Source organism: Gossypium arboreum, chromosome 3, assembly GCF_025698485.1.
Source record: "Gossypium arboreum isolate Shixiya-1 chromosome 3, ASM2569848v2, whole genome shotgun sequence".
Classification (NCBI taxonomy): Eukaryota; Viridiplantae; Streptophyta; class Magnoliopsida; order Malvales; family Malvaceae; genus Gossypium; species Gossypium arboreum.
Window position 1 is genome coordinate 23,603,837 of NC_069072.1, and position 22,943 is coordinate 23,626,779.

The following is a 22,943-nucleotide window of genomic DNA, read 5'->3' on the forward strand; positions in this document are numbered from 1 at the left end:
AAGAGTTGGAGGGTTTGTGGCTTAGGGTGGATGGAAGAGGAATGCCGCACAAGCAGCTAGGGTGTGTGGGTGTAGTGCGTTTGGGAGCAGTGATGCGCAGCAGGGCTAGAAGCAATCACCACACGGGCATTCGGCAGCAGGTAGGACCTGGGTGCGCAGGATGGTGCGGAGGGCAGGTATCGCACGCGGGGTGAAGGCCTGGCGCGAGCTGAGGTTGGGGCAGCTCGAGGCAACACACGCGTTGTGTGCGCGGGATGGAGCTGGGTGTGTGCTGGCCGGCTGCTTGGTGCTGCTGTTGCTACGGGCTTCGGCACTTTGGTGTTTTGGTGCTTTGGGTTTTAAGTGTTCGATGAATGGGAAGATGGGTGGTATTTATAGAGGAAGAAATAGGAATTAGAATAGAATTCTTAAAACAATTTAATTAATAAAATTCTAAATTCTAATCCTATATAAAGATAACAACAATTAATAATTAGATATATGCATATTAAATTATTAATTGCTATTTAATTTATTTTAAACAAAGATAAAATAAAATTAATCCTAATTCTATGCTAAGTTGATAAAGATTAATATATAAATTATAATAGATATAATTATATATTAAAGATTATCATCTTATTATCTTTATTAAAATTTATCGAATAAAATCCTAAAATTGATAATAATTAATATATATTATAACGGGTATAATTATATATTAATAATTATCATCATTTTTTAAATAAAAAAACATTTATTCTAGAAGCCTTTTGAAAATATTTACAAAAAGAGGTATCTAGTTTTTATTATTTACAAAAGAGCAACCAAATTTTAAAAATACTTCAATTAAGTCCCTAGACTTAATGAAAATTTGAAATTGAGTTGCAATTTAAAACTCGAGTCAAAATTGACCTTTTTATTTGAAAAATCAAAGATTAAAATCTCTATTTAGAGAATAATTTTTAGGAAAATTATGTTAAAATCAATTCTGTGAAAGATTGTAGGGTCTGGCAGTCCGCTTAAGTTCTAATCTCCTAGACATAATTCATTTAAACATACTAATCCCAAAAATATACCCTAAATCATTTATTAAAAAAAACGAACATAGGAAAATTTTAAACATCCGATAAAATGAATGAAATTTCATTCCGTTCAATCTTATCTCCCCAATAGTGTTTCAGGCATTAAGCGTTAACTCGAAAATTATCTCCCTTACCTTGGAGCTCGACAACTCCGTATGGATAGACATGATGGATCGTAAATGGACCGGACCAACGTGATTTTAACTTACCTAGAAAGAATTTTAGTCTGGAATTAAATAACAAAACTCACTGACTTGATTCAAATTCTCGAACTCGAATGTGCTTGTCATGCCATTTCTTAAGTCTTTCCTTGTGTAATTTGGCATTTTCGTAGGAGAATAGCCGGAGTTCCTCTAGCTCATTGAGTTGGAGCATCTGTTTCTCCTTAGCAAGCTTAGGATCCAAGTTGAGTTGTCGAAGAGCCCAGTAAGCCTTGTGCTCTAACTCTAAGGGTAGATGACATGCTTTCCCAAAGACCAACCTGTAAGGTGACATCCCTAGAGGTGTCTTGTATGCTGTTTTGTAAGCCCATAAAGCATCATCCAACCTTTTGGACCAATCACGTCGGTTTGGGCAGACTACCTTCTCAAGTATGCCTTTGATTTCCTTATTTGCCAATTCAGCTTGCCCATTTGTCTGTGGATGGTAGCTGTTTCAACCTTGTGTTTCATTCCGTGCTTGTCTAATAACCATCTTAACCACTTGTTCACGAAGTGGGACCCTTCATCACTAATGATAGCTCTTGGGGTTCCAAACCTTCTGAACACGTGTTTCTGCAAGAACTTAATTACAACCCTAGCATCGTTTTTCAGATAAGCTTCAGCTTCGACCCACTTAGACACATGGTCTACTGCTACCAATATATACTTGTGACCAAAAGATGGAGGGAAAGGACAAAGAAAGTCAATACCCCATACATCAAACAATTCTACCTCAATGATGTTTGTTCGAGGCATCTCATTTCTGTTGGTGATATTTTCAACTCTTTGACATCGGTCACAACTCTTTATGTATGCGTATGCATCCTTGAATAGTGTTGGCCAAAAGAATCTGGCTTGCAATACTTTGGCCGCCATACGAGTACCTCCGAAGTGTCCCTCACTCAGAGCTGAGTGACAATGGTATAAAATCTTTTGTACTTCATCTGCTGCCACACATCTCCTGATCATCTGATCTGCACACTTTTTAAACAAATATGGCTCTTCCCAGAAATAGTACTTAACATCGTGAAGAAACTTCCTCCTTTGTTGATAAGTCTTATCAATTGGCATCAAACCACAAGCTAAATAGTTAGCAATATCAGCAAACCAAGGGGTACTATGGACATGACTTACCTTCAGTATGTGTTCATCTGGAAACGTTTCTTGAATTGGTATAATAGAAGAATTCCCTTCTTAAGGCTCCAATCTGGACAAGTGATCTGTTACTTGGTTTTCTACTCCTTTTCGATCTTGAATTTCTAGACCGAACTCTTATAGTAGAAGCACCCACCAGATTAGTCTCGGCTTAGCATCTTTCTTGGCAAGTAAGTACTTGATTACCTAGTGGTCCGTATAAACAGTTACTTTGGTACCTAAAAGGTAAGATCAAAACTTGTCAAAAGTAAATACAATAGCAAGTAACTCTTTTTCTATTACCGTATAGTTCAGTTGAGCTCCTGTAAGAGTTCGACTTGCATAGTAGATAGGATGAAAAACTTTGTTCCTTCGTTGGCCCATGACAGCTCCTATTGTGAAATCGCTTGCGTCACACATTAATTCAAATGGTAGATCCTAGTCTGGTGTGACAATTATGGGTGCCGTAACTAATCGACTCTTAAAATTCTTGAAAGCCTTTAAGCATTAATCATCGAACTTGAATGTCGTGTCCTTCTCCAATAATTTGCATAAAGGTTTAGCAATTTTGGAGAAGTCTTTGATAAATCTTCGATAAAACCTAGCGTGACCTAAGAAACTTCTAACACCCTTTACAAATGTCGGAGGTGGGAGTTTCTCGATAACATCTACCTTTGCTTTATCTACCTCGATTCCATGTCTCGTTATCCGATGCCCTAGAACAATCCCTTCTCGTACCATGAAATGGCACTTTTCCCAGTTAAGTACTAGGTTTGTTTCTTCGCATCGTCTTAGTACCTTAGCTAAATTGGCTAAGCAATCACCATAAGTATCTCCGAACATTGAAAAGTCATCCATAAAAACTTCCAAGTACTTTCAACCATGTCAGTAAAAATAGACATCATACATCTTTGAAATGTAGCAGGTGTATTACATAAACCAAATGGCATGCATTTAAATGTAAATGTACCGTACGGGAAGGTGAATGTTGTCTTGTGCTGATATTCTGGTGCTACTGTAATCTGATTATACCCCGAGTATCCATCGAGAAGACAGTAATAGTCTCACCTAGCGAGTCTATCCAGCATCTGGTCCAAGAATGACAAAGGAAAATGATCTTTCCTAGTCACCTTGTTCAGCTTCTGGTAATCAATGCAAATCCTCCATCCTGTAACTATTCTAGTTGGTATCAACTCATTATTCTCATTCTCTATGACTGTGATACCTCTCTTCTTTGGCACGTATTGGACCGGACTTACCTACGAACTATCTGAGATAGGATAAATGATACCCACATCTAACCACTTGATAATCTCCTTTTTCACCACGTCTTTCATGATGGGGTTTAGTCTTCGTTGTCCATCAATCGTCCCTTTTTCACCATCTTCTAGGATAATCTTGTGCATGCATACAGATGGACTAATACCCAGATATCGGCTATGGTCCATCCGATAGCCTTCTTGAATTGTTTCAACACCAAGATGAGTTTCTCTTCTTGCTCAGTAGTTAATTCTGCTGAAACAATCACAGGCAAAGTAGAAGCGTTACCTAAATAAACATATTTCAAATGTGAGAGTAGTACTTTCAGTTCTAACTTAGGTGGCTCCTCGATTGACGCTTTTGGTTGGGCATACTTCCTGTTCTCTAACTCCAAAGGTTCAAAGCGGGATTGTGGTTTAAACCCCCTTTGATTAGCTTCTAACAAATCTAAATATTCATCCTCCTCTTCATCATTTGGAGGATCTGATGTCAGAATTTGTTCCAATGGATCTTCAACATAGTTAAGCTCCTTTTCCACTATGAAATCCTCTAAATCGGATACTGCAGAACAATCATCAGTTTTGTCAGGAAATCACATAGACTTAAAAACATTAAATGTTACCTGATCATCCTGAACACGCATCGTAAGCTCACCCTTCTGCACATCTATAAGGGTCCTTCCGGTTGCTAAGAATGATCTTCCTAGGATAATCGACACTTCTTTGCCTGCTCCAAAGTCTAGGATAACAAAATCAGCAGGAAAGATAAATTTATCTACACGTACCAATACGTCCTCGATTTTTCCTTCTAGGTGTGCTAAGGATCGATCTGCTAGTTGAAGTGTAACCGTAGTAGATTTAACTTCACCTATCCCCAACTTTCTAAATATTGGCATAGGCATCAAGTTAATACTCGCACCTAAGTCACATAATGCCTTACCACAAATATGTTGCTCCAATGTTGCAAGGTATGGTAAAACATCCAAGATCCTTCAGCTTCGGGGGTAGTTTGTCTTGAAGATATGTGCTGCATTCCTTCGTCAGAGCTACCATCTCAAATTCTCCAAGTCTTCATTTTTTGGACAGGATATTCTTCATAAACTTGACGTAATTCGGCATTTGTTCAAATGCTTCAACCAGCGGGATGTGATATGAATTTTCTTGAGTATGTCTAGGAATTTCTTGAATTAGATTTCCTGTTTCCGCTTCTGAAGTCTTTGAGGGTAGGGTGGTGGAGGTTTCTTTACTAGAACTGGTTGATTCATTTTCTGCGGCAATTCTGCATCTAACGGAGTTGTTAGTTGATCAGAATTAGCTGGTTCTGGAATTACCTTGTCAAATTTTTCAAATTCTGGTTCTTGTGTAACTGGAATTTCAACACTCGGTTGAACTTCCTCTGAATCTCGAGCATCAGCTAGCTCCTTTTCAGTTTTGATAGTGTTGGGCTCTACTGTCTTTTCACTCCTCAATGTCAATGCTTTACAATGTTCCTTCCCTGAATTCCTCGGATTCTCCGTATCACTAGATAAAACACCTTATGGTCGGTTCCTGAGTTCAGTAGCCAGCTGACCCACTTGATTCTCCAAATTTCTTAGAGTGGCATCATTTTTTGCCATGTATGCCTTCAATAAATTCTCTAAGCTATTGGATGATTCGGCCTGAGCTGATTTCTGAGCTTGTTGAGAAAAACTAGGCGGCTGAGTTGGTCTAGATTGAGCATAGTTGTTACTAGTTCCAGCCCCTTGGTTACTCTAGGAAAAATTCGGATGGTTTTGCCACGATGGGTTGTAGAAGTTGGATTACAATCCTTGCCTTCCTCTATTTTGGTTCTGGTTATTCATGTAATATATGGATTTGGGGTTTGATGGACATTTTTCGAACAAATGTCCTTCCCCACAATAAACACAGGCTATTCTCTCAAATTGGTGAGGTGGTTGGGCTGCAAAACTGTTAGACCCATTAGTGGTAAGATTCTTAAGCATTGAGGTTATTGAAGATACTTGAGATGCAAATGAAGTGAGAGCGTCCACTTCATGTATTCCAGCGACTCGTTTTCCTGACGCGGCTCGATTGGTCGGCCATTGATAATTGTTACTGGCGATCCTCTCGATGATTTCGTAAGCCTCATTATAAGACTTAGAAATGAGAGCATCGTTAGCAGAAGCGTCCACTACCATCCTCGTGTGAGCATTGAGACCATTATAAAATGTCTCAAGTTTGATGTATTGTGGGATTCCGTGATGAGGGCATTTCCTTAGTAGTTATTTGTATCATTCCTACGCCTCATACAAGGATTCATCATCCATTTGTTGGAAGGCAGTGATCTCGTTCCTCAATTTAGCATTCTTACTTAACGGGAAATACTGCATGAGGAATCTTTCGGCTAACTCTTGCTATGTAGAAATTAAGTTTGGTGGCAATGAATTCAACCAGGCTCGAGCTCTGTCCCTTAGTGAGTACGGGAACAGCTTCAATCGTAATGCATCTTCGAAAACTCCAGCTAATTTGAAAGAGTCGCTCACCTCCAAAAATAGTCTTAAATGAATATGAGGATCTTCTGTAGACATTCCACTGAATTGGCACACTGTCTAAAGCATCTAGAACATGACTGGCTTTAGCTCAAATTATTGTGCCTCGATTTCGGGTCTCCTAATACCCGGATTAAGATCGTTAAATACTGGCACAGCATATTGTCTTAAGGCTCTATCCCCATCGTCAGCAATAAGGATAGGATTTTGAGCAAGGTTTGCTCCATTTCCTTGATTCATATTCTCGAAATACATTCATTCAATCCTTCTCTGGTTCGCTTGTCTTCTTCGCTGCCGGAAAGTTTGTTCAATCTCAGGGTCTACAGGAAGTAAGTCAATAATCTGGTTAATACTCATAAACACCTGAAATAATCACAGAAAAACTAATTAAGTTAAAAATTAAATAGAAAAATAATCCAAAACATAAAACTAACAAATTCACAAATAATGACTTTTTGAAACAGTCCCCGGCAATGACGCCAAAAACTTGGAACGACGGAAAAATGTGCAAGTGTACACAATTGCAAGAAGTAATAAAGTGGCAAGTAAATGTCGAGTTATCATACCCACAGGGACTGTAAAAAGAATTATTTATGAAATTAACTGTAAAACACTTTGGTGAAGTAAAAATAATTTGGTTTTAAAATGTGGTCAAAAACTATTTAAAAACTAAGTAAATGATTAAAAATAAAACAAAGGAGTTCTAGTGCACGATTTCAAATAAGATTTAATCAATGTAACATACTTGTGTTGGATTAATTATATTTCTTGAACTCAGAATTACTAAACTCATGTTTACACTGTTACAAATACATTCACAGCAACCTGGTAATTCGCTAACTTATGAACAAATTTACATACCAAAAATCCATTCATCTCTTGACATATCCCTATGTCAATTCAACCGACTAAACAGATTCTAGAAAGCAAACATGCTATTGCACATACATACTCATTAAATTGAACCAATCTCTTGCATATCCCTATGTCAATTCAAACGATTAATTAAATCTAATAAGAATATAAAAGACTTTGTGAAGTAACAAGACATCCCTACCTTGGAACAATTTAATCACAATAATCTTGCAAGTTATGCAAGGCAATAATATCGCCAGATATATTACTAATTTAACCTTCAGCTACCTCAGAAGAATAAACATGTACTGATTAAGTCTTGTGTCAACTAATTACAATTGCAATCCGTTTAAATAATTAATTCATTAGTTACCTCACAGTCGTAACGCAAGAATAACTTAGGCATGAATTTACTTAATCAAGCATCTTACCGAGGCTTATAATAGCATAAACATCATTTTAACAATTCAAGCAGGCAGAATATAATCAACCCAACACAAACATAATTTAATCTGAATTGATTAAAATAACCATTTCAATAGCATAAATATTCATAAACATGTTCGTCAAAACAACAACAAAAATTAAAGAGTTATGGAACAAGAGGCAAATCCGGTGTTTCTCCATGGCTTGACTAGTTGCTCCGTTCTTCGTTCTTCGTTGGCATTGGCTATGAAGGTGGCTTATGAACACCTAATTTCTACTCCAAAATGGCTGATGGAAGCCTCTTTCCCAAGAGAAGAAATCGGCACTTGAACAAGAGGGAATGGAATGGAAAAAATGAGAGAAAAGTGAAAGAGGGAATGAGAGAATGATGTGAAATGAGGGATGCTTTGAATGATCAGAAAGGAGTGGCTTTTATAGCTGATTTTGGCTGCTAAAAATAGCAAATTCCAACAGCCGAAGAGCCCTCCCTTGGCCAGCCACACACATGGCAAAGTTGAGAGTTTCAACTTTGCTATTTTAAGCTTGGGGCAAATCTATAAGGTGGGGTTTGAATACAATTTAGAAGCCTTTTGAGGACATTTTTTCAAGCATATTTAGTCAGCTAAAATGCTGATTTGGGTCAGCATATGGACGGTTCTGGGCTGCCCATTTAGTGTCTGGTTTGGTTCACTCAATCTGGCTCAACCAGTGCGATTCAACTGGACCCTTTCTCCATAATAAATTAAAAATAATTTATTTAACCCAAATTAAATGGGGAATAAATTAAAATTAATTAAATTATGAATTAATACACATTTCTAAACCGTCTTAGGCTGGAAATTAAAGTGCCTCGATACTTCAAATTGTTTCTCGGTTTTGTGCTTTCAGCAGTGTCAGCCAAGCCAATTTTCACCCTTTGTACGAATCTGTCGAAAATAGTCAAAATTAGTCAAAGTTAAGTACAAAATTAAATAAATTCACCATATTCATATTTTTAACATGACTTAATTATTTTATAATATTTAATTATTTTTTGACAAGAATTTAATCAAATTTGCATGAATTTAAGAAAAATTGGGTATGAAAAAGTATATAAATTTTTGTGTTTCTAGACGTGTATAGGCTAGATGTGGTATTTTGGTTGTGATTATAGCCATGAGATTTGGCTTGTAAATTGTATATGTTTTGGTTTGTATATATAACCATGAATGATGGCTTATTTTGGTATGTTTGGTATGAATGTGGCTATGGTTTTATAGTTGCTCAAATGGTTTTTTATAAGGAAGTTATGTGAGTGTGAATTATGGTAAATGAACTATATAGATTGATATTGTTTCGGTATGTATTTGGCTAAGTAAGTAGTAGTGATTTAAGATTTGGAATAGATGAAATTATAATGGCATGAATTGCACATTTGGTTGATGATTTTGGCTGCATAATTGAATGATGAATTGGTACCATTTTGGTTGTTTAGGTGAGCATGTATAAGGGTGGCAAATTGGCATTGCTAATGGCCTATTTTTGTCTACACAGGCAAAGACACGGGTGTGTGTCTCAGCCGTGTGTGACACACGGTCATGATACATAGCCATGTGTCCCCTAGTGATGAAATTGAATTGAAGTCAGTATGCTCCACATGGTTTCACTCACAGGCGTGTGACTAGCTATGTGGAACAAGTCAGTATACCCCCTAATTGGCACACGGCTTAGCACACGGGCATGTGACTTGGTTGTGTTGCATAAGTTAGTATACCCTACAGTTTTGGCAGGGCTTAATACACGGCCTAGCACTGGGGCATTTGTGGCCACTTCAAAGTGCACATGGGCTAGACACACGGGCGTGTGGTTGGCCATGTGACCCAAGTCAATATGTATGCCCTGTTTCTGCACGGCCTGAGACACGGGCTCTGTAGCTATGTGAGGCACACGACCTATTCACATGGGCGTGTGACCTCTGTATGGTCGAAATTTTTCTAAGTTTTCAAAATTTTCATATGTTATTGGTTTAGTCCCGAACTACTTCTAAAGCATGTTTTAGGCCTCGTAGGCCCTTATAAGGGACAATTTGATTGTGTTGAATGATTGATGAGAATGAATTCTTTATGTATGAGTTATGTATGTTAAATATTGTGAATTGATCGATAATATCTAGTAACCTTACTCTAGTGACAGATACCGGTTAGGGGTGTTACATTTTATTGGTATCAGAGTTACGGTTTAGTCAATTCTAGGACTAACGTAGCATATGTGAGTCTAGCTACACATGCCATATATATAAATTGAGATAGTGTAGTGACTCTTGATGTTTTAAACTGTGTTTTCATATAGTAATGGATCCCAATCGAACTATAGTTGTGACAGCCCTAATTTGACCCTAGTCGGAATGTGGTTTCGGGACCACAAAACCGAGTCAAAAATGTATTTAAAATTTATTTGCATAACTTCTATGTGTGATAGTGCATATGTGAAAATTTTGATGTTTTAATTTAGTCTTATGAATGGGAATTTTACTTGAAAGGACTTAGTCGAGAAACCTTGAAAATGGGATAGGCAAATGTGTAGTAGCCAAACATTTTATGTTTTAGTATTATGGGGGACTTGCATGTCAAATAGACCAATTTTGAATGCAAATGGCCAGCCAACATGCATGTAATCATGGGTTCTATTATTTTATTTTAATTGGTGGGAATTATATAATATAGAAATAAGCATATTAGGAGAAAAATGTTTTTTTATGGGGAGAAGAACATTCGCCACTTTGTTTTCATGCTTTAGAGCTGAATTTGGTTGAAGGAATTTATGAGAGGAGAGGGAAGAGAGCTTGATCTTCTTCTTTGTTTTTTTGGGCTGTTGATTGGAATGGAGAGGAGACCATGACACCGGCTGCATGGAGGAAATCCATTTTCTTTTACTCCTCCATTGCCTTAGCTTGAAGTGAGGAGAAGGAAATTCCTTTGCTTAAATTTTCAGCTTAGGTGATGGCTATAATGAGAATGGCGGAGGTGGCGGTTGCATGAGGAAGCTAAAGGAAGTGAGGAGGACATGGGCAAGAAGGGAAGGCAAAGGTTGGGAGTTAGTTTCGCCTTGGGAGAAGAAAATTCGGTGAGTTCCTTGAGCACTTGTTTATTGATTGCATACTTAAGATTTTCCTTCAACAAGGGTGGTGTTAGTGAGGAAGAAAGTAATTAAATGGCTTGACTTCTATGCTTGAATTCGGGTATGTTTGATCATGGTTTAAGCTTATTTTGGTTAAACGCTACATGCCATGCATGAATGGTATTTGTGATATGCTTGGTATAAATATGTTCGGCATGAGATAATTGTATATGGCTTATGATTAGTTCTTTTAAAAATAAAAGCTTGACATATATATTTGTGGTTGATGAATCTGTTTTGGATTATTGATTGTTTATGTACTTATGTATTCGATTCGTGATAAAATATAAGTGATGGTTATGAGCTATTTTGATTCGGCATGAGTAGCTAGTTGTGATTCGGCATTTATATTCATGAAATATGATGAATGGTTTGATATTTGATTCGGTTTAGTGGGGTAAAGAATGTTATACTTTAAATGTTATGTAAGGAAGTTATTAAGACGGTTGAATATATATATTGAAAGATGAGTGGTTTTGTGTATGCATTATTGAGCATGAAAAGTAACATATGAATTGGGTATATTTATCATTGTTAAATGTGCTTAAAAGGGTTCATTTATAATATGGTCCTATGCACATAAAATATGTAATAAGAGAAGATGTACAATTGGTATAGTTTTAAAGTCATTTTATGTGTAATATATAGGGATAAGTGTATATATATATCTTGTATATCGTGTATGTGAAATAAAATGCTCGTAATCCGGTATATTATGAATCTATCAATTGTGATCGAAAAGGTGGTTGGAATAATAGTCGATGGATATAAATTATTGGTTAAATTGTTGGTTTTTTGTTCATAGTAAATGGATAATAATGGATATGACTTGTGCTTAAAGCTTGATTGGTGTTTTGGTTATGTGTTTGTCTTTCAAATATGGTAATTTTGGCATGTGAATTGGCACATGGTTTTGTGACTTAAATAAATGTGTAAAGTATTCTTGTTCATAAAGACCATTATCAATGCCACTTATGATAATAGATATAAAGATTGATATGTGATTTGTTTGGTTTGATGAGTGCATGAATCATGAAATAGGCATAGTTACTCTAGTAACAGATGCAGACAGCAGCAGTGATGTGAAATTGAAAAATCACTAAAAATAGTAGAAATGGAATTAAATAATGAATAAATTGTGTAATCGAAGCTTGATGAGTTTATTTTCATATGGAAGAAACGAAACGACCATATGAGCTATATGTTATGAGGTGTTTAAATTCTTGTGAAACAGGGCCAGACCGATATCTGGATCCCCTGTTCTGACTTAGAAAATTCACCATAAATTTTATCGAGATAATTAAAGGTCGTGCTTTATATGTACAGATTTTTCATCGAGTCTAGTTTCATTAGAGATAAACGTCATAGACATTGAATCCTTGTACAGGGAGATATTTAAGTTGTAATGCACAGAGGTCAGAGTAGTCGAACCTTGAAATAGGGGAGGCTTTAACAAATAAACTGTACTGATTGGCCCAACCAAAAATTCTACAAAAATTCTCTCATATAGATATATGAGTCTATATTCAGGGAAAATTAACGAAACTTCATTTGGAGTTTCGTAGCTCCATTTACGAATAATTTAATGACTGTTGCTCAGGAAAAACAGCTTGTACTGAATTTGTGATTATGTTGTAAACCTTAATAAAACTATTTGAGTTGCTTATAAGCTATCGATTAAATATTGGGAATCAAAGTACCAAATCCAGTATTAAAGTGAAGCTATAAGCCGTAAATGACTAGTATACCTAGTCAATTTTGTTATGATGAAATTGATGAATGTGAAAGTGTATATATGTGATAAGGCCGAATGGCCAATGTGATGAATGTGAATGTGTATATATGTGATAAGGCCGAATGGCCGATGTGATGGATGTGAAGGTGTATATATGTGATAAGGCCAAATGGCCAATGTGATGGATGTGAAAGTGTATAAATGTGATAAGTCCCGAAGGGCATTTGTGTCAAGATTATATCAGGGTTAAAACCCCGCAGCTTTATGCGAGAATATTATCTTGATTAATGTCCGTAGGCTTCGTGCTCGTACTATATCCGAGCTTTAAAGACCCGACGGCTAAATGCTAGGATTCAAGTAAGACTTTGATATTGAGTATCTGAAATAAGTTACCATCAAATAAGTGTTATGTATTTAAGATGTTCAGGTACGTATTACTAACTCATCGGTGGAGTGATTTGAGGTGGATTATCGATATCAAAGAGGTAGGTAAATGTGATTAATATTATAACTCCAAATATGAGAATGATCTAATTGGTAATGGTATGCTTGTATAATGAAGTATGTGATGAAATATTCTTATGTATTAGTGCATATTCTGCCCAAAAGCCTTATGATTTGAGTATGGGTTGGATTCAGCTAGATGTGCCAGTACGAGGTAAGGATTATGTTTTGTAAGCTTACGATATGTGATAAGGAATATGTTTGGTTCTTTATGTGCCTATGGTAATTTAGTACTTGTCATGTTGAAATACTTAAAAATATGGATGTGACTATGAACAAGTGGAAAGGATTATTGAAAGTTGAAAATTGATGAAGAATGTGCTTGAAATATTTGACCATCTAGGTCATTATTATTGAAAGTATATATGTGATGACCAAGTGATACGTTTATTGATATTATAGTTCGAGATGAAGCTCTAGATTAACTTCATCGAACGGTTGAAATGAATGACCAATGATAGTGAATGAGAACACTTTGTTTTGCTTAAAACTTACTAAGCATTGTAATGCTTACTCTGTTTACTTTGTTTTCTCTGTTTTATAGATCTCATTTGAAGCTACGGGCTCGGGGATCGTCGACAACTAGTCACACTATCACTATCCTTTGCTTATTCTTGTTATGTTTTGAATTATCTTATGGCATGTATAGAATAGACCAATGGCCGAAGAATATTTCGGTTAATGTATATAAGCCATGCGAAAATGGCATCTTTTGAATGTGTACTTATAGAAGTTTAAATTGTATCACTGACTGTCTTTAGTACTTATTTAGATGAATGATCTTTATTTCAAGAAAAGTTCAAAAATTTTCTTTGTTCGATATGAGTTTCAAGTCCGGAATGCCCCTTTACCTATTCCGGCGACGGATATGAGATTGGGGTGTTACAATAGTCGATGAGGTTGAGAGTAATGCACCTACTCCCGCGCAAGGGACAAAGCCATCTGATTCGAAGCCCGTTACAGTTAGTTAGGTAAAAGAGGCTAAAGAAGCCTTCTTCCAAATGATGAACGAATGGTTCACCCAATACATTCGTACGAACCCGGCTGCTCAATAACCTCCACCCCACCTATTCCTCAACAAATCCTTATTATTCCTTAAGTTACAGATTCGATACGATTGAATAAGCCTCTAGTTGACAAGATTCATAAACATGGGGCTGAAGAGTTTAGGGCTACTACGGATGATGATATTGAAAGAGCTGAGTTTTAGCTCGAAAATACTATTCGAGTATTGGCTTGAAAATATGATTCAAATATTCGATGAATTATCTTGTACTCCTGATGAATGTATTAAATGTGTTGTATCTTTGTTGAGAGACACTACGTACCAATGGTAGAACACTTTGATATCTGTGGTTCCGAAAGAATGAGTTACTTGGGAGTTCTTTCAATTCAATTCTGAAAGAAATACATCAGTCAAATATTTCTCGATCAAAAGCATAAAGAGTTTTTAGAGTTGAAACAAGGCCACATGACTGTAACTGATTACGAGAGGGAATTTGTACGATTGAGCAAGTATGCTCGATGTTATGTGTGTACTGAAGAAATAATGTGCAAGCGGTTTGTTGATGGGTTCAATAAAGACATTAAACTTCTCGTTGGAATTTTAGAACTGAAGGAATTTGTTGTTTTAGTAGACAGAGTTTGCAAAGTCTAGGAACTTAGTAAAGAAAAGAGAAAGGCTGATTTAGAAGCAAGAGATTCGAAGAAGAGATCAATGAGTAAACTGTATCAATCTTCATCAAAGTAATCCAGAGACTATTTTAACCAATCGATAGCTTCAGTGGGATATTCTAATAGAGATCGCAGAAAACAATACACCAGTCATAAAGCTCAAGCTACATTAGTATCGAGTGTTGGCAACGTGAAAGATGTTAAACCTGAATGTCAACAGTGTGGAAGATGACATTTTGGAGATTGTTGGATGAAAAATGATAATAGAGCTTGTTAAAGTTGTGGTTCGTGAGACCATTTTATCATAGATTGTCCCGAGCTAAATGAAAAAGATAAATCTCAGCATCCAAGATCGAGTAATACGAAAATGAGAGGGAGACCACCAAGAAATACAAGAAATGTATCCAATGGTAAAGGTGTGATGAGAGATTCTGCTGTAAGGTTTGAAGCATGAGCACCTGCCTGAGCTTATGCTATTCATGCACGGGAGGAGGCATCATCTCCAAATGTTATCACTGATACTTTCACTCTCTATGATACTAATGTGATTGCATTGATAGATCCAGGATCAACTCATTCTTATATATGTATGAATTTAATATCTAGTAAGACTTTTCCTGTTGAGTCTACTGAATTTGTGATTAGAGTATTGAACCCCTTACACAAATGTGTTTTGGTTGACAACTTCTGCAAGAATTGTCCGTTACTGAATCGAAATTTCTTTTTTCTGGCTATTCTGATGTTGTTGTCATTCGATGAATTTGATGTGATTTTGGGTATGGACTGGCTAACGATGCATGATGCAGTTGTGAATTGTAGATGAAAGATTATCGAATTGAAATGTTAGAATGATGAAATTCTTCAGATTGAGTGTGACGATTCGAGTGAGTTACCTACTACGATATCATTTATGTTAGCTCAGAAATGTATGAAAAAGGGTTGTGATGCATATCTTGCATACATATTGGATACAAAAGAGTTTGAAACAAAGATTGAATTAGTCCCAATTGTGTGCGAGTATCCAGATGTATTTCCCAAAGAGTTACCGGGTTTACCACCTATTAGAGAAGTTGAGTTTGGTATTGAATTAGTACCAGGAACAACACCGATATCGATAGATCCATATAGAATGGCTTTGACAGAGTTAAAAGAATTGAAAGATTAGTTGCAAGAATTGACAGATAGAGGTTTTGTTAGACCGAGTTTGTCTCCCTAGGGTGCACTAGTGTTATTTGTGAAAAAGAAAGATTGCATGATGAGAATGTGTATAGACTATCGACAGCTCAACAAAGTGATAATCAAGAATAAATACCCTTTGCTACGAATAGATGATTTGTTTGATCAATTAAAAGGGGCAACAATATTTTCGAAAATTGATTTGAGATTGGGTTATTTCTAGTTGTGAGTTAAAGACACAGATGTGCCAAATACTGCATTTAGAACAAGGTACGGACACTACAAATTTCTTGTTATGCCTTTTGGACTAACAAATGCACCCGCTATTTTTATGGACTTGATGAACCATATTCATGCCGTACTTAGACTGATTTGTAGTTGTGTTTATTGATGATATTTTAATTTACTCTCATGATGAATCTGAGCATGTCGAGCATTTGAGAATCATGTTACAAACTTTGAGAGATAAACAATTGTTTGCAAAGTTCAGCAAATGTGAGTTTTGGCTATGAGAGGTTGGTTTTCTGGGACATATAGTTTCAACCGCGGGTATCTGAGTTGACACGAGTAAAATTTATGTGATTATAAATTAGAAGCCTCTGAGAAATGTATCCGAAGTCTGTAGTTTTCTAGGACTGGCTGGCTATTATAGACGATTTGTGAAAGGCTTCTCGATGATTGCAACTTTGATGACACAATTACTTCAAAAAGATGTTAAATTTGAGTGGTAAAAAAAGTGTCAGCAGAGCTTCGAGCAGTTGAAAGCATTATTGACAGAAGCACCAGTGTTAGTTCAGCCTAAGTCGGGAAAAGAATTCATAATTTTTAGTGATGCATATTAAAATGGCCTAGGTTGTGTTTTGACGCAGGAAGGCAAAGTTGTAGCTTATGCCTCGAGACAGTTGAAGCCGTACGAAAAAAATTATCGACACACAATTTAAAGTTAATTGTGATAATGTTCGTATTGAAAATTTGGCACCATTACTTGTTTGGTGAGAAATACCATATTTATACAGTCCACAAAATCTTGAAATATCTGATGACTTAGAAAGATTTGAATTTACGACAACGAAGATGGTTAGAATTGCTAAAAGATTATGAATTAGTGATTGACTATCATCCAGGGAAAGCAAATGTAGTTGCTGATGCTTTGAGCCAAAAGTCCTTATTTGCGTGCTTTGAACACACAATTGGCTTTGTCTGACAATGGTTCTATAGTAACCGAGTTGAAAGTGAGACCATTATTTCTACAGCAGATTTGTGAGCCTAAAAAATTTGATAATGAATTGCAAGCAAAACGAGCTCAGTGTGAGCCGACTTTTGATTCAGAGTTTCAAATAGGGCCTGATGACTGTTTGATATTCCGTGATAGAATATGTGTACCAAGAAATTCTGAGCTCTTTCGGAAGATTCTAAATGAAGCACACAGTAGTACTTTATCAGTACATCCGAGAAGCACGAAATTTTATAGTGATTTGAAATAGCATTATTGATGGCACAACATGAAACGCTATATCTCAGACTTCGTTTCGAAATGCTTGATTTGTCAACAAGTCAAAGCTGAGCATTGTTGATAGATTGACAAAATCCGCTCATTTCATTCTGGTACGTACAGATTTTTCGCTTGATAAATTAGCTAAGTTGTATATTTCTGAATTTGTGAGATTACATGGTGTTCCCCTATCTATTGTTTCAAATAGAGATCCAAGATTTATTTCGTGATTTTGGAAGAAATTGTCAGAAGCTTTCGGTTAGAAGCTGCATTTTAGCACTGCATTTCACCCTCAAATAGATGGTCAATCCAAACGAGTTATTTAGATACTTGAGGATATGTTGTGTTGTTGCATTCTTGAGTTTGAAGGTAGTTGGGAGAAATATCTACTACTGATTGAATTTGCTTACAATAATAGCTTCCAATTGAGTATAAAGATGGCATCGTACGAATCTCTATAGGATCGTAAATGTCGAACACTGTTGTATTGGAGAGAGCTCAGCGAAAATAAGATTTACGGGGTTGATCTGATTAGAGAGACTGAAGAAAAAGTGAAAGTAATTTGTGATAGGTTGAAATCGTATGGAGACTTGAAACGAAAAGATATTGAGTTCTAGATTGGGGATAAAATGTTTTTTAGAGTGTCGTCATGGAAACAAATATTACAGTTTGGTCGAAAAAGGAAATTGAGTCTGCAATTCATCGGACCGTATGAGATTACTGAGCAAATTGGGCTAGTGGCATATTGACTATCTTTACCATCTAAGTTAGAGAAAATACATAATGTATTTCATGTATCGATGCTTCAACGATATCGATCCAACCCTTTACATGTCATTTCCCTGACCAAGGTTGAAATTCAGTTTGATATGTCATATGCTGAAGAACCAATTCGAATTTTAGCTCATGAGATAAAAGAGCAAAGAAATAAGAGAATCACATTAGTGAAAGTATTGTGGCATCGACACGGGGTTGAAGAAGCTACATGGGAACCCGAGGATATTACGAGAAAATAGTTCCCTAACCTATTCACTGGTAAGATTTTTGGGGATGAAAATCCCTAAGGGGGGAGAGTTGTAACAGCCAGTTTTTGGTCAAATCACAATAGTGGTTTCGAAACCACAAATCCGATGTCAATAAATTATTTTAATATTATTTTCAGTATTTACAACATGTTATTTGATATGTGTGAAAATTTCGTGAATTAATTTTATCGATTGGTTGGTTAATTTGATAAAAAGGACTAAATCGCGTAAAATACAAAAGTTGCATTCTACTTGTTAAAGGTATTTAATAGCTATGGTTTATTAAAGTGAAGGTCCTTATATTGTAATTAGACCATTAATAGTATGAGTGGACATATATGGACATTTAATGGATGTTTTAAATGGATTTTCATTAAGGTTAAAATGGTTATTAGCATAATTATTATATGTTAAATAAAATAAAATCAATTTTAAGCTTCATTGCCATCTTCTTGGTCAAATATTAAGAGGAAGAAAAACATTCTTAGGTTTTAAAACATTCGGCACACTCCTAGCTTGATTAAGGTACGATTTAGCTCAGTTTTTAGTGATTTCTATGTTTTTGTAATCGTTGCAGCTTAATCTAGCTAGCCCGTACCTTTAATTTCAAAACCGTTAAAGATTTTGAGAGTTTTCATGGTTGAATCTATGTGTTCTTTGATGTTTAATGTTGAAATATGAAAGCTTGATGATAGATTAGTAGTTTTTGTAAAGTGATTTTTGATAAAAATGTCAAAAATGGATTAAATTGAGAAAATGTGAAATCTAGTGGTTAAAAGTGTGAATAAATGAATGTTTTAGGCTGCTAGGGACCCATATATAATTCGGCCAAGCATGGGTTTTGTCAGATTATGTGAATTTTATGTTTTATGAAATAAGGACTAAATTGTTAAAAGTGTGAAAGTTTAGGGCTAATGTGTAAATAGGTATAATGTATGTTTTGGATTAAATTGAGTGAATAAATGATTGAATAAGTTAATTTTGAATATAATTAGATCAAGAAAAGCAGAATATGGACTTGCATTGGGGAAAAGATAAACTTATTATCTAATAGACTCGATTCGCTGTTTTATCATTCGAGGTAAGTTCGTATGTATTAAGCATTGTAATAATTATGCTTTTAGTGCTTTGATATTGCATAAATTGTATATACGGGACTACAAATATGTTCGAGAAAAATCATTTATTTGTGGCACTTAGTGTGCGAATCGACATAGCTTCGGCTATATATGGCACTTAGTGTGCGAGATCGAGATAGCTTCGGCTATATTTGGCACTTAGTGTGTGATGTAAGATAGCTTCGGCTATGTACGACACTTAGTGTATGAGATATCAAGTATGGCACTTAGTGTGCAAGGTATTGAGTAATCAACGACATTCCCTATATGTATGAACTTGTTATGGATTGGTACAGGTATGTACAAGTATATTATGAGCTTAAAATCGAATAAGTTACAAAGTTTGTATATAAGCTTATGAATAAGCAGTTGAAAGGTTTGTTAGTAATCTTAAAGTATATGATGATATGTTTAAATTGATGAATGTTGTATTTGTGATTAGTTAAGTTTATATCATACGAGCTTACAAAGCTATGAAGCTTACTTTGTGTTATTTTTCTATGTTTTATAGTGAATCAAGGCTAGCTCGGATCTGGGAGTTGTCGGGAACATCATCACACTATCAAACATCTAAGTTGGTACTTTTGGATTATACATTTTTTGCATATGGCCTGTATAGGCTAGATGTGGTATTTTGGTTGTGATTATAGCCATGAGATTTGGCTTGTAAATTGTATATGTTTTGGTTTGTATATATAACCATGAGTGATGGCTTATTTTGGTATGTTTGGTATGAATGTGGTTATGGTTTTATAGTTGCTCAAATGGTTATCTATAAGGAAGTTATGTGAGTGTGAATTATGGTAAATGAACTATATAGATTGATATTGTTCTGGTATGTATTTGGCTAAGTAAATGGTAGTGATTTGAGATTTGGAATAGATGAAATTATAATGGCATGAATTGCACATTTGGTTGATGATTTTGGCTGCATAATTGTATGATGAAATGGTACCATTTTGGCTGTTTAGGTGAGCATGAATAAGGGTGGCAAATTGGCCTTACAAATAACCTATTTTTCTCCGTATAGGTAGAGACACGGGCAAGTGCCTTGGCCGTGTTAGCCATGTGTGAACACGGTCATGATACAAGGCCATGTGTCCCTTAGTGATGAAATTGAATTGAAGTCAGTATGCTCCACACGGTCTCACACACGGGCGTATGACTGGCTGTATGGTACAAGTCAGTATACCCCCTAATTGGCACACGGCCTATCATATGGGCCTGTGACTTGGCTGTGTTGAATAGGTCAGAATACCTTACAATTTTGGCATGGCCTGGCACACGGGCGTGTGTGGCCACTTCGAAGGGCACACGGGCTAGACACATGAGCATGTGGTTGGCCGTGTGACCCGAGTCAGTATTTATGCCGTGTTTCCAAACGGCCTGAGACACGAGCGTGTCTGAAGCCGTGTGAAGCACACAGCCTGTTCACACAGGCGTGTAACCCCTGTATGGTTGAAATTTTTCTAAGTTTTCAAAATTTTCATATGTTATCGATTTAGTCCCGAACTACTTCTAAAGCATGTTTTAGGCCTCGTAGGCCCTTAAAAGGGATAATGTGATTGTGCTGAATGATTTATGACAATGAATGCTTTATGTATGAGTTATGCATGTTAAATGTTGTGAATTGATCGGTAATACCTCGTAACCCTACTCTGGTGACGAATATGGGTTAGGGGTGTTACATGCACACACTACCTTAATTCATATCTTTAGTTGCACTATTCTCTATTCTGCTGTTGGTGTCGTTGCCGTGGAAGGCTAAGAGGCTGTAATAACCCTAACCCGTATCTGTTGCTAGAACTGGGTTATAGAGCATTATTGGAGTTTATGTTTCAAAACTATCAAAAAATTAAAACATTTAATTCATAACATTAGTCAATGCAAAACCAATCAATTCATAACATTTTATAAGCCCTCGAGGCCCTAAAAAGACATTAGAAACATGTCGGGACTAAATAAAAAACATATAGAATTTTTAAGAAAAAAGACGAAAATTTTTAAAACTGCAGGGGTCACACGTCTGAGACACATGCCTGTGTCTTAGGCCGCACGGGAATTCGATGTAGGGACACACGGCCGTGTCTCAGCCCTTGTTCATACCCATGTAACTCTCTGACTTGGGTCACACAGTCAAGCCATACGCCCGTGCGCTAGGCCGTGTACCCTTTGAAATAGCCTCACACGCCCGTGTGCCAGGCCGTGTGCTAGGTTGTGTAACTACCTGACTTGCAAACCTTTGAAAGCTATAGGGGACACACGACCGTGTCGCATGGCCATGTGTCACACACGGCTAAGACACACGCCTGTGTCGCTAGCCCTATAGAGAAATAATAGGCCATTTCCAAGCCATTTTCTCACCCCATCATGTCCACACCTACAATCAATTTCCACATGTAAACAAGCATTCAAAATGCACCAAATAATGCATCCACAAGCTAAACCAATAAGGTATATGTGCATACAACCAATATGCCCAAAAGGCACCTCAATCACAACAATTAAACATGTATAACTATATGCATAGTTTAGCCAAAGGTTTAATCAACTTATAACTAAGTTTATGCCAAAACTTACCACTTTATTTACCTATCAAATTCACACCAAAAATACCAAATTGGCCATTTGACATTTAGCACCATTAGCCATACATATCCACTACATTCCAAATACCAAAATAACCATATTCAACCATGTCAAAGAACATTCCGTTACACACATTTTAAATAACATTTCAACTTCCATCATTTAAACATCATAAAGACTATAAAATCAACCATCATAAGGTCACATATATATACCATAATTACAAGCCAAAACATAATGGCTATAACATCAACCCAAACACCTAAACATGTGCATATTTAACCAATTATCACTTAACTTGTTATCATGCCAAAACATAACATAATTGATACATAAAAATCATACCAATTTTGGTCATTTCAAAACATACACCAATTTGACCATATTAACCACAACCAACAAGCTATCAATAGTACCTTAAGTACCTCAAATCCAAGGTAACATTTCATGCCATAATCATCAACCAAAATGACATATATATGCCAAACTCATCAATTAAAACATTAGACATAGTCCACCTATACATGCCATAATAACCGTGACCAAAGCATAGAAATCTACTGATAAAATCGATGGATAGTGTGATGGATCTCCGATTAGCTTCCAACTCGATCGAGCTTCCGATAATCTAAAAAATAAAGGAAAAACAACTACGTAAGCAATGAATGCTTAGTAAGCTTGTATAAAATTTAGTCATATCAATCCATTTCAAATATGAAATTTATACATATCAAGAATAATCCTATACCAATACCGTAAGATTCATGAAACCATATTCAGAAACTCACAAAGTGAATAAATGCACAACATCACATATACATATCATCCCTAGCATAGTAGGATTTTATAAAACTTAATCCCTTTCTAATTTTCTTATTTTCATTTGCATTTCATTACTTTCCATTGCATTTACTTTATTTAGCTTAAATTACAACATCAATTCAACTCATCATTTCCTTTTTCATCATTTTACACTTCAAGTATGAACTTACTATTTTAGTACCTGTC

The 22,943-nt window shown here is 36.0% G+C and overlaps 1 non-coding gene and 1 pseudogene across 1 annotated transcript; one reads left to right on the forward strand and one right to left on the reverse strand.

Moving 5' to 3' along the window:
* The window catches only part of LOC128290553 (uncharacterized), a 59,258-nt pseudogene that overhangs the window by 612 nt on the left and 35,703 nt on the right, over positions 1-22,943 (reverse strand).
* On the forward strand, positions 5,890-5,996 carry LOC128291159 (small nucleolar RNA R71). The gene has a single exon (XR_008280935.1). It is a non-coding gene; the product is annotated as a small nucleolar RNA R71 (small nucleolar RNA).